This window comes from Hetaerina americana, unplaced genomic scaffold (assembly GCF_022747635.1).
Source record: "Hetaerina americana unplaced genomic scaffold, ioHetAmer1.1.p SCAF_32, whole genome shotgun sequence".
Taxonomy (NCBI): Eukaryota; Metazoa; Arthropoda; class Insecta; order Odonata; family Calopterygidae; genus Hetaerina; species Hetaerina americana.
In genome coordinates, this window is record NW_027286897.1 from 88,014 (window position 1) to 105,878 (window position 17,865).

Here is a 17,865-nt window from a genome sequence, read left to right on the forward strand (position 1 = left end):
TTGGCAGCCAGTCCAATCAAAAAGCCAAACTCTACTAGTTTTTAAACCTCCGGTATTTCGGAGTACATAGTAATCTGATTTTTCACCAGACGGATAAAGTAGCAGATTTTTGGAAGACGTGACTTCCCACTCTCCTATTCCAAAGTCAAAGCGCTGAAAATAAATGCAATAACCAATAAAGACACTATCTAAAGTTCTTTCTGATGTTTTCATTCTTTGAACATTTATCTGTTTCTCACACACATTGAATAAATATTTCGATATTTCACTCGTTCCCTGCTCTGCCTTTCTCATTCTAATTTAACCTCATCAAACTTACTCAAACTTGATCCTCATATCCCTGCCTGTTATTTTAACTATCCTTCATTCTCAAACCTATCTAAACAGTGTGAAATGAATACGATACTTTAAATTAACTGAAGAGGAACATGTAGATGCAGCATGTGGTTCCCTCTTGAGGTTTCCATTGTGAAATAAACAGAAAAAACGATCCAGAGATGAGTTTTGCTCGTTCTTGCCTTAAGTTGATCTCCTCGCAAATTACGGCAGAAAAAGATCGGCTTCTACATGGGTACCTTAAAAAATCATCAACATTTATCTTTATTTAATACCCCGCATGCCGCCGCAAGGGTGTGTGGCGGGGGGATGTCAGGGCACCATTCGTAATTAAGAAAAGAACGCATGCAAAAGCCACATATGTATACAATCCACAAACAAAACCTGGTATATATTCATGCAAAAACCCTTACAACCCATACACAAGCAAGCACACAAACTAACAACTGACCTACAGGCCTGCACACATGCATCTAAAAATATATCTAATGTCTTTGCAATGTTTAATTTTGTTCTTACTTGTAAATTAATTTTTTTAAATATTTCTAAAATTACTTTGGTTTCTTAATATTATGATTCCTGATTATTCGGGGAAATAATGAGTTTTTGTATCTATTTGTACTGGAATCTATCTACCTTATTTTATCTTAGTGGCATTTTGTTTCTAATACTACGGTAGTTTAGTGTTATAATTTTTATTTGGCCAATCAATTTTTCCTTTACATCCTAATTTTTCCTGTCCGTGCTACAAACTGCAATGCCTCGGCAGGATGGTGGACCCCGGAGCGATTAAGGGCTACCCAACACGATGAGATGAGAGGGAGATCAGCAAAGTCCGCTCCAATGAATCGAATGAAAAAAATCGAAGCTAATCGAATTTTTTAACGTTTCAATTAGCAAAATTTTGTTTATTTAAAAAATTAAATGTTTTATCTGAGCTATATCACTTGAATGTACCAATTCTTTTGAAATACTCTTCCGCTAATGGTATTTAATTATTTTTTTAAATGCTAATTCATTTCCCTTCCGTGTTTTTGACCCGTTGCCTGCCAGACGAATGCAGAAATTTATTAAAAGTCCATAGAACATATATGACCTAAACTATTGCCCACTAGCCCATGGCCAATTCCCCCTGGGAGGGCTATCAGCTCTGCGTCAAGTTTAACATTCGTTCAATTGACCACGTGGGACGCAGTTGTGAAATACATGGCAATTCGCGACCTCCAACCTTAGTTCTCTAGTAGTATTCACCAGTTTGGAAAAAAACCGTCGCCTTCCTCAGTTACCCTATGAGGTACTGAACGTTGCGTTCTAATTAATTCACGGTGTAATTCCCTCTAGAGGACATTTCACTATTTACTTATAAAAGAGAACAAATATTTGTACGAAAAATTTTATTATTTTCAATTCTACAATGACTATTTGTAAGGTAAACATAGGCACGTTTAATTCTACGGATATGAGACGTGAAGTATAAGATCAGCAAAGGAAAAATATTGGATGAGATGGAAATGTAGTGCAATAAAAGAATGATAAAAAAATTCCGGGGATAGACAGACTAGGCAACAAAAGATGTAGGTACTTCAAAGAGTTTGTTTAGGCGGAAACCTATGGAGGGTACTTGAAATAAAAAGGAGGTTATTAAGTGTATATATCCTGGGGCGCGATAGCTTATATATATAATCATATATGAAAGAAACTTCGAGGGGAATAAATTACAGATGAAAACCGAGGATGAACTACAATAAGCTGAGGATATAAGATGTTGGAGGAAGCCGATACCATTGGACGTCCAGGGGAATATTTTTGGCAGTAGATTGGGTAAATCGTGAGAAGAGAGTTTTGGAATATCAGTTGAGGTCCAACGAGACAATCGATGTTCTTTCATGATAGATGAAAGACAATAAATGTCGTTGCCTCCAAATCTTTTGACTTTCGGGTGATTCTCGTAACCTTTTTGACACTGGGATCCAGATAGCCATATCTTGATGTCAGGTTACCATGCATCCAAATCACCAGAATATTTACAGTTTATTGCACGAATTGGCAACAGCCATTAATATATCATGGCCACAACTCGTACGAGCTGAGAAAGATCGCTGGTGAGTGGCTGAACGTTAAAGAAAATTCACACGCTTAAAAAATATAAAAGAATCGTTCATGCTTTTTGAGTGCTACGTAAAAACAAGGGAAATGTAAAAAAGCGACTTGAAATGTGGGCAGTGAACTTCACGCCGAGGCTATTTTGAGTTGGATGAGTGATCCACCTTGGCGAGTCCCGTGAGTAACCCCATCGTCGACTAACACTCAACAAGGAACCCCAAGCTCGAATGCGAGTTCGAGTCGAAGCAAAAGCATTCATGTTCATCTAATCTAGTGATTTCCATTTTTTGAAGGTTGTAAACATGTTCACCCTAGCTCCCATAATTTCGTTATTATGCATGCGTTGAGAGACGATTCGGCTCCGATCAGATTCTGATCTCCCTACACATTGTCTGTTCTCGAGATTACTGTGCTCCGCGGTATATTTCACGAGCATCCATTTTATTTTCTAACGATCAATAATAGTTCGCCAAATAACTACATTTCAAATTTTTAATTAGCTTTAGTTTAACTGCACACTCGGTAATTTATTAGGGGATCAGAATGGAATCAGAATCGAGATAATCATCATTTTCATTGATTTCAATTTTAATGTTTTTTCTTCTAGTCTTTCAATGAATTGAATGCTGGAGTATTGCAAAATGGATTTATTTCACGAACTAAATGAATGGATTTATTTGTTTGAAATATATTCAAGATAAACTGCGTTATGGATTATTGGGAAAAATCATTATTTTTATTATTACCAACAGGTAATTTTATGGTACTACAAACTTCGTACGCTTAAATTATGAGTCCACGTAGAAAGCTATCCATTTTCTGTACTACTGATTTTAATCCACTCGTTTTTTATCTTAAAAAACATTATACTATTTATGAAATTTAAGTTGAGGATTAAGTTATTCATGAATATTTATTAGCATAGGCATCGGAGGATTAATCAATAAATATATAATGATTTGTTCAATATTCGTTTTAGTAAATCAATTACGCTGTTAGGAGGTGCATAGTGAGTGGTTTACATCATCATGAGTTCACAAGAACCCCGTCACTACAGATTTTTCCGATGTTTTCTCGTAAAAATGAAATCTATTCTCGAATAAGCCTTTAACTACTTCTCATTAAATTAACAGACGCTTGATGATAAATGTTCCTCTACAGAGACAGATTTCATTTGACTAAGAATTGTTTTCTGACTAATTATCATTCAGTGCCCTAGTAAGTATCTTGTTATGATAATGATCATAATGATGTTAGTGTCACCTTTTGATGAATAACCTAACCTGGGCAAAGTCAGGGATATATTTTTCTGGGCGGGGAGAGTCGAATATTAAAGAGAGACCTGCAGAGGCATTAATTCACCTGGCCCGCCAAAATGTGGCTAAAATTCTATGTTTTTCACATTCAAAATCATTCTCTTGGAAGACGTTTTACTTTTTAGGAGAAATTATTAGTATTTCTTTTTCTTTCCCTGGCACAGATTTACGCTGATCGATTTCCAGGCAACCACTATGGATCCGAGGATGGTGTGCTTTCCCCCTTTTCGCTGGCTCTATACGTGAAGTGTCTAAAGGAGAGGCAGCTGATATTTGGTACGTGGTAAATCAGTCTTTTTTAAATGTTCAATTCTTTATATTCTGTTTGCCTAAATCTATGCTTCGTTCAATAAGAGAGGAACCTTTCAGTCGTTAAATGCTTGATCAAAATTTGGTTTAAAAACTAGCTATTACCATCGTTAACGCCATATGCAGATGATGAAAAATATCATAAAGTGAATTCCTTCTGTAACTGGTAATTGGTAACTGGGAGTGCGAAAGGCAGGCAAATTAATTTTAAATTTAAAATATTATCAAAACACCATTAGCTAATGCATGGCGTGTCTGGTCTGAGAATAGCTAATGCGTAGTTCCTGCAGTAAATTTATTGAATTAAAAGCTTATCACTCGATCTGAATATTTCCATTTTAATCCCACCCGTAATGGTTTGGTTTTCCATAGTTGAACTCTATATCATAGTTAGTGGAGTGCTATTATCAGTAGTGTAGGGACCATTACCAAGGTGCGGAGGTGGAGGAGGCTCTTTAGCAAGAACAACGACGCTGCGAACCCAATGCAATGACTTTACAACGAGTGGGTGCTGGAATTCATGCAGCGGTGGAATTAAGTATTGGATTTAGGATAGTTTATAGCAATTTTTTCTTTACAACCGTTCTTATTTTCCTGATAAATCGTAAATAAAAAGAGCGCAAGGTATTTTAAGCATCTAATTATAATATTTAATCATTCCCCTTTCATGGGACATATTTATGGAGTTTGAAGCAATACCGTATTTGGTCGGCGGTGGAATATATACTAACTCCGGAGCGTTAGAAAATATGATGCATTCCGCGGTAGAATCGAGTAAGTATTTTCTGTAGCACCTTCTACCAAATAAGTCAATTTAACCGTAAATCTAAGTAAGAGTATAATATTATTTGTTAATTTTTAATTACGATTTTAAGATATTCCTGCTATATTAAATCATTCCAACTCACAATGCCATGTTGCCGGCTAAACCATTCGAGCCTAAAGTGTGCCGACAGATATGCAGCCCAGGGCTAAAAAGGAATACTATGAGGGTGAATCAGAGGGCGTGGTGGCTATGAGGTAATTATTTCGTTTGGGTTCTTTATCACACACGAAGATGGGTAAGCGAACCATGTTCCAAACTCCACCCATAGGTACAAAAAGGGATTGGTGGCCATGGGAGGGGTGCGAGCTGAGGTTGCAGAGCTTAGGGGTTTTTCAAGCGATCAATTCCTTTGTCATGTGATCGCAGCGTTCATCCGCTTTCTCGGGAGAGTGCTCTTGTTAATTGATCGCACGTGATTCCATCTCGGCTTGATGCTTTCGCACCGCATGATCGCACGTGTGTGCACGACACTTGGCACAATTTCAAACCGCCAACTTAACAAGACCGCTATCCGGCGTATTTTATCTGAGGGCGGCATTTAGACAGTGAGGGTGCGTAAACACGACTCTGTTCATGGTGTCACCGTCTTTAAGCGGTGCCAACCATTGAATGCTCCTCTTTTTCATCCAGCTTTCTGCAATTGTAAGGTGCACGGAGGGAATGCTCTACGCCCCCTCAGCTCAGTGGTGAATCCAAGGGGATGTCAATAGTCCCTTCTGCGGAAGATTTTGGCCTCTAAAAATTTAAATTATATATTATTTATATGCCCGAACTACTTTTGTATACCTTTGGTTCCACTGGCGCAAAATTATCTACAACAGGATCCGCTGCTTTCTCTAAATTGGTTGTAAGTGTTATTTTCTACAAGGTGCTTAGCTTTCTTTGAAGAAAAAAGATTTCTTAAAAGGATTCAAGAGTTAGCTTTATCATTCTTCGTATGTGAACAAAAAAATGTCAGAGATCCCTCCCTCTTAAACAATTAAGGCTTGCTTCATCCGCTGCTGCCTCCGCTAGCGGACCGATGCAGAGGCAATCCCTTTCTTTTCCACCCCCGGTTCCTGTACAATAGGGATAGCTTCATAATGATGTAACAATTCCAGAGTGTAAAAATCATTCGCCTTGACCGGGATCCCGGTCAAGGTGAAAGGTTTTTACACTCTGAAATTGTTGAATTGAAATGCATATTAGCGGATGACTCAGTTGAAAGTTACTGTTACGGCATCTCCCGTAGTTTCTTGAAATAACTTCATAACGTGGCGCAGCATTAAAATAATGCTTCTGTTTCAAGGTTGCATGAGTAAAGATGATGTCAACGATTCTAATGAACTTGATGCCTCATGCGGTTAGCTTCCTTTCTCTTCAAGTAACAGTTATCGCATGTGGTAAATATTATACATCTTGAACAGGCGACGGCACTGAAGGGCTCCGCCAGAATTACGATGCGAGGGAAGGACTTAACGATCATGCCATGAGTTATGATAAAAAATCGCAAATAATATGTTTTTATTAACTTTTTGCTGTAAATTATCGGATAAAGATGGTCTATGATGGTGATGGATATAATATATTCAAATGGATTCGTTTTTTTTTAAAGTAAAAGTGTCTGCATTCGGGGACATTTGCATATCTAGTCTCCTTGGCTACGGTGTTGGGGACGCCCTCTCATTGGCGCATACTCGTCGACTTTCCCTTCTGCGGAAAATGACCCGCGTGCTGTGCCAAGTTTAGGTAGCAAATTCGGTCCAGGACGTCAAGATTGAGGGTCCTTGGGAAGGGTCCGAGGTGGCGTTTTCCGCGCGGACCATCAGTTCTCCGCCCCTCTCTCACTCTCTCTTTCCGTCGTCGTCCGTCCCACCCCCAACCTCTTCTTTTCCTTTCCTCTCATACCCACCAGTTCTTCGCCTTTTTCCCTCGTCTCCTCAGCAACGCCCACGACCCTCCCACCACCACCAACACCTCCTCCCCGCCCCGTCCCAAAAACCAACCCCCGACTCCCATTCCCGCTTTTTCAATCCACCTGATATCCGACCGACCCCAGAAATCTTTTGATGGTCAACTTCGCGCCGCACATCTGTAGGTCCCTTTTATCAAGTCCGGAGAGATCGCACCGCCTCTAATGCGGTTTTGAGACCGAACTAGGAGCTCTCTACTTATGTCCACCAAAGCGACTAACTAATTCCGTTTCAAGCCCATCGGCTTTATTTTAAGTCTGGTTGGTACACGAGGATTCGCACGTTTTGTGATGTAGCAAGAGGAGATAGAAGAAGAGAGAGAGAGAGAAGGGGGGGCGAGTTCGTTTCGTCGGACGCGAAACGGGTATTATTGGTGAAATAAGTTTCGGAGCAAATACAGGAGTTTTGTGGGTGAAATAAAAATCAATTCGATGTACTAACCGAAACCACATAAAGCCTATACGACGTGCTCGTCCGTCCCTGTGGTTCTTTTCTGTTTATTATCCCAAATTTTCAACTAAATTTCTTTAATTACCGGCACACGGACCGAATACGGTATGCCATTCGAATAAACATTTCAGTTAACGAATGTCTTCTCTCAAAATAGAATGCATGGGATAATCCATTAAACGAATATTGATTTCCTATGGTGCATTTCGAGACTACAATTTACTGCTGTACTCACAGGAAATAAAAAGGATCTAGTTCAAAGCATACTTATGGTTATACTAAAAGGATATACTCCATGAAATTATATTTGAAGCAAGGTAACAGTGAGTAATTCGAAAGTTTTTTCTCTCATTTTCGATGATTTTTGTTTTATTATGGCGATATGTTTAAATTTTTAAAAAATATGCGTATAAATGTAAAGTTTTAACGAAGAATGAAATTGGAAAGTGTTGAATCAGTTTTATTACATTAACTTTTGTAGTTCTTTGAGGTAATAACTTTCGATTATGAGACTATTGCTCCCACATATTTATCTAAGTTTTGGAAAGTTCAATTCTTTCAATGCCTTCCTTAATGCATATTGAGACCTAATATTGGAATTATTGAATTAAATTTTGTATTATTTCACTGTCTAAACGAGATTATCTCGTAAACATAAAAACAAGGTATATAATGCTCTAGTGTATTACATATGCTGGTACACATTCAAGTATTGAGACTTCACCTACCTACCATCGCATGGTGAAAAATGGAATTAATTTAATAACAACTCCTATTCCATTACAATAATGCCAGTAAAACCATAGGAATGCATCGTTACGATAATGAAGTTCACTCCCAAAATATTTAAAAACTTAAAATTGTAATTTTACTCGGAGGATAAGAGAGAATATTGCTACATACTCTATAAATAATAATTAATATATATACTATAAAAAAGCAACCAATACCATGTATCTAAATATCTATCTTATATACACTATAGGTTGGAAAATAATGAATCCTAAACAAAAATTTCTTAAAAACACAAGTACTCATTTCTTTCTGCCATATGACATCGAGTCTTTTTCTTCCCGAGATGAGGGATCATGAAACTCTGATGCCTCAAAGATCGAATTTCTTCTGCGCACATTTCCTAGATTTGACTTAAATGATTAGCTACTATTTCCGGGTGAATGCATACAATGCAATAGGAAAAAATTATTTTCAATAAGAACTATGCATACATTATAACGCCTGAGAAGTCACTCAGGGTTAATTAGATGAATAGAAATATAGCGATGGGTGGATTCAAATAAGTACATGATATTTTGCCTCTTTAGAAGGGGCTCGGCAACCCAGAAGGTAGGTGATACCCCTATTGACCGAATTGCCTGGGTTCAAATCCGAATAGATATGAACAACCTCAGTTCTACTCAAGCTGTGTGATTTTTAATGTACCGGATCTTTCTGATTAATTTTAGGTGGCACAGGGAAAGGCACCGGTCACTTCGACGTCACAATCGCGCCCGCCAAGGAAAGCCAACTACGTTTAGGGAATACGGTCACATTAGAGCGGCGGAAATGGTGCGACGGCTAAATTAAAAAGCATCAGCCCACTTGTTTTTGCCCCCCCTTTTTACAGTGGTAACACCAGCTGTTGGGATTGGTTAATTAGTTTACTAATATACTTTTTTTTAAAGTAAACTTACTGCTGAATGGTAGCAAAATCTAGCTCGATCTTATCCGGTTATCAGTTAGGATTTTCCCCGAGTAAAGAGTGTCTTGAAACTCATGAAGACACTGTACACCACTCCGTATAAATACTTGTAAACCGGTTTTTCAGCAGCAGGAAACCGGTCAAATGGATGTTTTCAATAGACACAGGGATCTTGCCTAGCTATACGCCGCCAATGTGATCACTGAGCTCGTAGGTCTCCTAGGATTATTTCTGAAAAAAGGTCGGCAGGACTTTATTCGTGAAAAAGTACCTTCAGCTATGCCTCACTTATACATTTCCAACCTCTGTCTCCGAAAATTGCCACCCTCTTCCTACTAGGTCTATATGGCATGGTGGAAGGAACTTAATTTTTTTTGCTTACGAATACTTCCGTAGAGGTTGTGAAAAGCTATAGGCGCTCACGAACGCTTCGAAACTGCTAAGTTCATTTGTTCCACAATCAATTGATAAAGCAGATAGGTTCACCGTGAAAGATATTTTTGTTGAACTTTGATTTTAGCAATGGAATAAATTTGCGTTTGGTGTTACATAAATGGCTACAGTAACGATAGCTACACAGTAATAGCGTTAACTCATTCCTTTTATTTGCTGCATTGGAATGAATAGTTCAATTCGCCGATTAGATTTATCAGCGGTTTAAGTAAATATTGATTTGGCATGCCCCATGAAAAATCCAACCTTCTGTCTTTCTTAGATATTTTCCCAGTAAAATTATCAATTAGATACCTCCTGCCTCATCAAAAGAAAAATATATTTCTCCATATCCACGTGAAACAGTCACAAGAGCCACGAATAGGTCCTCGGTTTTGTCCCGCGACAAATTTTGATGGTAAAACAAACTACACTTAATTCTCCTAAGCCCAAAATCATGGTAAACACTCAAATCTCCTGCACCGCGACAAACCTTTTGAAAACTCCGCGTACTTTTTACCTCCATGCATTCCATCCAGTACGTCTAATGTTTTCTACCCTCTGCCTCATTAGCCAAAAATCCCTCCCCCCTTACAAAATCATCAGCATGACGCCGGTTGTACAACCTTAATTTAGAATAACATATTTTGGCTAGTATAAGTCAATCTAAGCTGAGATCGTTAAACTCAGATCACAGTGCAGAGGCTAGATAGAAACTCCCAGAAGACGGACCTGCCGATTTGTTTACGGGGAATCCCAGATGGATGTCCCGGGTGAAAAATGTAAAATAGCCGGTACTATGGGTATGACTTTGAAACAGATAATTTTGAATTCATACACTCGCACGCGCTCGCATGGGGAGCCAATATTCCTTTCTGTCCCTAGTGATGTCGGCCGGCTACGCCCCTCCCTCCAGCTCCCCCCCCCCCCCAACACTGTGCGCCTCGCCTTATTCCGAGCACTTCGTTCAAAAAACTTTTCTCCTCCCCACCCGACTCCACAGCCCCTGAAACTGTGGAGCCCATCTCCGTCTAATTAAATGAAAAAACTTTCCCTTTCCCGTCGGACCAAGTGTTCCCCTACGTATTTGCGGTTCTCGAGGGCGATGTTGCTTATGTCCACTCCACTCCGCAACGTAAAATTGGCATTTTCGAAAAAAGAAAACTGTCAAAACTCAGAGAGGGTAATTTATTTTTATTCTCCCGCATTTATTCAACTTAGGGCCGCGACTTTCACGTCTCGGACTATATTTTTTGTGCCACCTCGTGGACTGGCAATCGTACGTTTAAAACTACGTTGAAGCTGTACTGGATTAAATTTATCGCTCCAGTTCACTCTCCTATCTTTGAGGTCAAACGATGTCTGAGGATCTCCCGGGCAGTTTCACGCCAAATGGAATCAACCAGCGTCAGAAATCGAGAGACGAGGTAAAAAATCTGCTTCATTGGTAACGAGTTTCAACTTTTACTTGTGTTCCTTTGGGATAACCGACGTAGCGACCACTCAAAAGTAAATACTGAAGAAATCTGCCATGGTGGAACTGCTTTCAACTTCGGACTTTTGTTTTAACTATAAATATATCCTGCTACTAAACAATGTAAGAGTTTTTTTTTTGTTTTCCAACATTGACTAAGCATTTAATATTTATGAATGGATTTATAATTATATATTTGTTTATAGGTACCACACGCAGACACACTTATAAATGATCATTCTACTGATTGTTCAGGCCCCAAAACGTCCTACTTTTTAAAACCTTTTTCCATATTTTCCAATCTACTGTTTTAACAACCTGTGTTAATATAAATAAATAAATATTTTCCACGAAATTCTCGCGGATGTGAATAATAAATCATACAAAGGAGCTAGTTGGCGTTGGGCAACACAAATATAGATACAGGTATAAGCATATAAAAGGACACTCACACGTATTCCGAAATTTCCGGTCGTGCCACAACCTTCAGTGGACGGAAGGAACTGACTCAGATAAAGGAGGGAATGAAGATATGTTGCGGCTGTCGATGTGCGATGAAAGTATAGAAAAGGTTACTGAAACGATATTGTTAAGCTAATATCCAGAGGAGAAGAGAGCCAGCCATCGGTGGCAATAATATTGAAACAAAGGATAGGTATCAGCGTAGCAGAGACAAGCGAGCATAGAGCTAGCAAGGGAAAGTATATTAGAAGTAGAAGTAAAAGTCGAACCCACGAATTTTGGTCATTATTCAAGTCCACCCTCCTACAATTAATCATAATATGGAAGAAATCGCGAGAGTATACGATAAATTGTTATATATATAATTACGGGGGTTACTGGAAAGAAACATTTAATAGTGATGGGGAATTGAAACTCTACGGTAGGCTTAGGCAGAAATCTTGGTGAGGTAGGGAACTACGGTTTAGGAGAAAGGACTGCCCGCGATGAGAAAACAATGTAATTCTGTAGAAGAAGTCTGGGTTTCATAAAAAATAAAAATTGATTGAAGCACCGCAAAGACGTAGGCATGCAAAAAAATGCTCAGGGATGAAAGTAAATATCAGTAAGATTATGTTATGGTAAGGCACAGATTTAGGAACAGCATAATTGATTGACAGCTTTCTGAAAGCGAATGCCTATTCCCATCATAATGTAGTAGTAATAATGAACTCATTCGAATCAAAGAGATAAAACAAGGAAGACGGTTTGGAGACTTAAATTCAGATTCATCAATCACGTCAAAAATCAAGGAGTATCAGCAGGTGGTAGAGAAAGCAATGAGTGAGAACAGAAAGTCGGGTAGAAAAGAAGTAAAATGAGGACATATAAAAACAGAGACATCGGAAGCCGCAAAAGGAATTATAAGGGCGTATATTATGGAAAGAATAAGGGAACCATAAGCTAATGATGATATAATTAAGAAAATAGACGACAGAAGAGAATAGAAGAATGAAATTCACAATTTGGTAAGCAAATTGAGTAGCTTTGGGCGTGATGTGGTGGAAGTCGAACATAATGAATAATTGATCGTAGCACTTTTCCTCTTGATATCCAGTGAAAAAGTGCTACGATCAGTTATTTATTGGTGAGCAAAGTTTAAAGAGTAAAATAATAAAACTGTGATAATCATAGTAATCAAATATGACGAAAGAAGCATGGCGGAAGACGCAGTGCGAGGGTATAGAAAGTGTACAGAGGAAAAGTGAAATTGGTACGCTGCACAGGAAGGGCAGAAAGTGACACGGGAAAGTTCGTTCAAACAATCAAAGATAAGTGAGAAAATTAATTTATTGAACCAGCAAAGATTAAAGAAAGATGAAAGGAATACATAGAGGAATTGTTTGAGAAAGACATTAAGTTAGCAAACTTTAGGGGATATGACGAAGATGAAGACGGCTTAGCTCAAAACATACGTGATGGCGAGAAATTAGGGCACTATGGAAATAGAAATGAAATAAGATCATGCCGGTAGACAATATTCTCCCCAGAACTACTTAAAGGAATAAGAGAACGTGGATTGAAGAGTGTTTATAGACTAATTTGTGGTATTTAGAGGGAGAGAGATATTTGGCCGGAATATTTCGCCAGATTACAGTTAGTTCCATCCAAATAAGGAGAGGCAGCCATTAGTGGGGATTATAGATCAATAAGTTTGATTTCGCGGGTAGTTAAAGTGGTTCCCAGAATCATTAACCAGCGGATGGAAATCAGGGTAGATGACTTATTAGGGGATGATTAATTTGGTTGCAGAAACGGGAGATGTACGCGTGATGCCATTGCATCAGTGACGTCACTAATAGAGAGAGACAGAATACAATCAGGATGTGTTCGCTTATTTCGAATATTTAGAAAAGACGTTTGATAAGTGAGTTGAATTGTGGTAAAGAACATATTGTAGAAAATATGAGTAGATTAGAGGGATAGGAAACTTATCTGCAACCTGTACATGAGTGAGATATAAGTGGAATATAGGTAAAATCAGTTCGGTTGGCGAATGACTGGACTATATTATGCCAGTAGGCCAAAAGGTTACAGGCACTGCTTAGGGCCATTAAAAATTCAGTGCGATGGATATGGGATGTAAATCAATGGAAACAAAACAGAGGTTATGTATTTCGAGAAATAGGAATGTCTAGTTAGGCGTTTAAATTGGAGGACCACAACTATAAGACTAGAACATCAACAGCTTGGAAGTGTATCAAACCAAGGTGGTTACAGTAGTAGGGACACCAAAAGAAAAATTGTACTAGGCAAAGAATCTTTCACAAGAAATAGAGATTGATGACAGAGACGAGGGAGGATGGACTCGTTAACACTAACTTGGAGCCTGATTTTTTAACATCTGTAAACATAATCGTAGAAGCAAGATGGAGGAGGAGCGTAGAGGAGAAACTTTTAAGACGTGTGAGTGTGTTGAAAGATGGAAGAGATGAAATAAATGGGAAGAGAGACAAACTGTGGGACTGCTGAACATGGTGGAGGTGAGGAGGGTGTTTTTAGTGGAAATACAAAGGGGATAGAAGAGGTAGATGCAGAGAATTTTGATCAGAGCTAGGATGTTGAAATTTGTGATAGAGACGGGAAAAGTCAGAGAGGAAGGGGTATGGAAAGAATAGGCATGTTTGACGGAATGAAGGAAGGAAGGTAATATAATGTTGAATGTAAGGTTGGGTTTTGCTAGGAGAGGCAAAGAAATTTGGCAGTTCACTCTAGTTTTCATCCAAAACCTAACCATTATATGTCTTCCTCCACCGGTTTTCCTCTAGTTATATCTCATAAATATTTAGAACTTTCTATTCTTTGAAGCGTGCCTTAGAATTAAACTTCTGCTGGCGGAAATGGCCTTGTTTTCATGAATATTTCGTTTATCCTATCATATGAAATATATTGTGATTATATGAAATCGTATTCATTTTTCTCGTGTTGGACTCTATTCTTAATTAGTAAACTGAATGAGTAATTAGAAGCACCCTCGGTATTAAAATCTCCACACGTAGGTGATTCGCAAAGCTATCAAATCTAACGTTATGAACTGGTACAGTCTCGCTTGATCATTCCCTCTGGCTTTACCGTATTAGTAATATCGCATCTTAACTTAATCATCAAGTCGTCCAAGATATGGGAACGACAAAATAATTTTTTTAATACCAGCGGATAAGCCAGCCGCAAACATTTAAATTCAAGACTTCAAACTTTAAAAAGTGTGTAGAAAATACAATTGAATTAATCCAATTTTCTAATCAATTACTTTGTCCTATACTGTTTGGTGTTAGAGACAATGAATGGCGGCGTCGACAGTGGAATTTGTATGGCTCTATCTTTTGTTTTATTTCCACGAGAACATTTGTAACGCCATTTGAACGTAAATAACCAATAAACATTTTTCAACAGCTTAAGCGATGATAGCTGAATGATGACGGGGCACTCCTTTTTCTTTTAGAGAATGAAACATTTTTGTTCAGAACTGAAAAAATGATTGAATTCCTAGTTTCACAGAGTTCTATTTAATTAATTTCCCCTCTCAGCGAAAACACGCATCCACACAAATACGGTGAGCAAACATAAAAGTTTCATTTCACTCACTCTCCGGTTGGATGTAAATTATTTACATTTACGAATGAGCCAGCCCAGAAATTAAGCCCTGGATATGAGCTTGCTTTCCAAATGTATTTTTTTCCCTACACGAAACTCAAGCCACGGTTGCATGATCAATGGTCGAAAATATTATGGGACAAGGGACGCGTAAAAAGTAGGCATATTAAAAAGAAGGGTGAGAAGCTGGAGAGGACATGGCTTAGGCATGCAAAACGAACTTATTTAGCCTTCAATGAGCGAGACCCAGGAGGAGAGAGAGGTGAAAGCAGAGGGTAGGGCAAGTGGTTAGCTGGGGGAGCGGTCAAGGAAAAAAATGCTAAAAAAGAGTGCTGGAAGACTTTTCGAGGAATATTCCACCAGCGCTCTTAAATTGCAATATTGTGGCTCAAATTATAATAAAGCTCTCCCTCCTCCCTTAAAAGATTATATGTATTATCCGCCAAGATTACATTTTTCTTCCTAGATGAAAATAATAGTAAAATATAAAATGGGATGGATCATGAATAGGGATCATTAATTCAACTTTATGTTAATCTTCAACATAAGAACGAGATAAATCAACTGAAAATAAAACTATTTCGGATTCTCAAAATAAAGGAACTTAAATTCAAACATAAAACAGTTTGATAGAGCATTTGAACACACAGAGATGGATAGGGTAGAGCAGAAAAAAAATCGAGTGAATGATCCATAAGAGTAAAAATTGCGCTACCCAAAGATTAATTGGCAAAAAGGAAGGCATCGATGAACAGTATACCAAATTGGGAGCCGGAAAACATATTTTTGAAGATTTTTACATGGAGCGAGGAAACGTTTGAAACATCATTTCGTTCAAAAACTTGTTCTTCGACGAAAGAGGATTTTCATGAATTTGAGACTTATCAGACGTATATGGTAGGGAAGCATACCATGAGCTGATGAAACATATGTGGAATGGAAAAGAACAAAATCGAAAAAGCGTTTCATAACGTTCTGAAAGTTTTGCAAAGGAATTCGGGGAGCATAGGCAAAGGTAAAAGGAGGAAATATAGGGGTTTTGAAGCGTGTGGCAGAACGTTGAGTGTTAAGCTGGCGCGAAGAGGAAGGGAAGAGATTGCACTTCTGGACGACATGGGTAGATATTTGCTAATGGATACGAGAAGGGTAAATGGTGGGTAGAGCAGAAAGGTCTTAAACCTATCGCTGAACTAATATGCTTAGATACTGCCAGATATACTAATGATAAAAATAAGTTTGAACTGGAACTCATGAACCGTCAATTTGTTTAATAAATTTAACATCCAATGCATGAATTATAATCAAACCTTTTTATTTCAACATATTGGGTTGAAAACGAGGACAGTGAACTATTTCATTTGATACAGACTCTTTCTCCGTCACTTTCAACCCTTAAATCTCTCATTATCGTTGTATGCTGTAGACATTTCTAGGTATATCTTCTTACTCTACAAATAGCCATGAGGGTGTGTGGCAGGGATTGTTAGGTAACCAGTCATCTGTATAATTGTTGTTGATTTGTATTAAAAATAGTATCATTTTAGGTTTAGCTGTAAGTGCGAATTTGGCGAATAAAAGATAATTCTTAAAACAGACCCATTCAGTAGTATTACTGTCGTAATTTTATCGCCGTGGTAGAATTTTTCCATTTGCATCATCATTTATTTGCCTCATACGATTGTATTTATTTGTTCGGTCTAACGGATTCCCAGGGTTTCATGACCGAGGGGATTGAATTCAAACACATTTATGGAGAAGAACCGCACTTTATACACGAGGAACTTGAAAGTCTTGAGCACTCGCTTCAGAATCGCCTCGCGCTTAAGCACAAAGCCCTGAATGAGAAGTCCGGGGCGTGCGGGGACGGAGCCGTCTCGCAAGAGCACCTCTTCCCGTCGGGTGAAGGGGAGAAGTGAGTTGCGCCTCGAGAAGAGTGAGCCAGGCAGTGGTGTCTCGGAGGTGGGTTGGAACGCCCCTCCTCCCTCCCCTACGCCTCCGCCGCCACTCTTCCCTCCGCGCTTTCAAAGGGGGCGAGAAATAAGTTTCGGCCCGAGGGCGTAAAAAGAGCCAAGGACGGGACAAGGGTCCCCTGAGTACTGAGGGGATGCGTGGAAGAGAGAGAACTGGGGGGGTGGGGGGCGTGGTTGGGGGAGGGGTGACGGGCGGATCATTTCCTGCGTTACTCACCCCGCTCTCCTTCCCCTCGTCCTTTCACGAGAAAGACCTGCCTCCTTAAACTCCTAAAAACCCCCCCGACTCTGTCGTTTTCCGACTCCATCTCTCCCTCCTCTCTCTCTCTGTATCCCTGTGCCTCTTTTGCACCGCCATTCCCTCTTTGGTCCGTGCCGGAACGATAAGGAAGACGCCCAAGGAAGACTCCGGAGGTGGGGTGATAGGGGTGGGCCCTCACGACTGGAATAAGGGTGATGGGATGGGGTGGTAGGAAGATACGGAGGGGCGGAGAATTGTGGAGATATTGGATGATCTAAAGTTCAAAAGAATCGAGACGTTTTCAAAGAGCGGAAATTAATATCGCTCTCTGAAAGGGTTCAGAGTGTTTTTGTATATATATCTATGTGTATGTACGTCTGCTATATATGTGTTTATATTTTTCTGTTAACGTTTTTTTTCTACCCTCAAGTGCAGGATTCCGCTGGTGGTGGGGGAGCGGGCATGAGCTCAGGGGAGGCGGGCGGGTGGCTGACGTTGAGACGGGGTCGCGTCGGGTGCCAAGGGTTGTCCACTTCGCCTTTGATTTCGAATAATCGATCTCTCAAGATCGCTTCACTAATCGAACTGTAATATTGACTTGATACAATTTGATATTAAATTGCAATTTTGTTGTTCCTTGAAAACCTCATCTCTTAGGATGG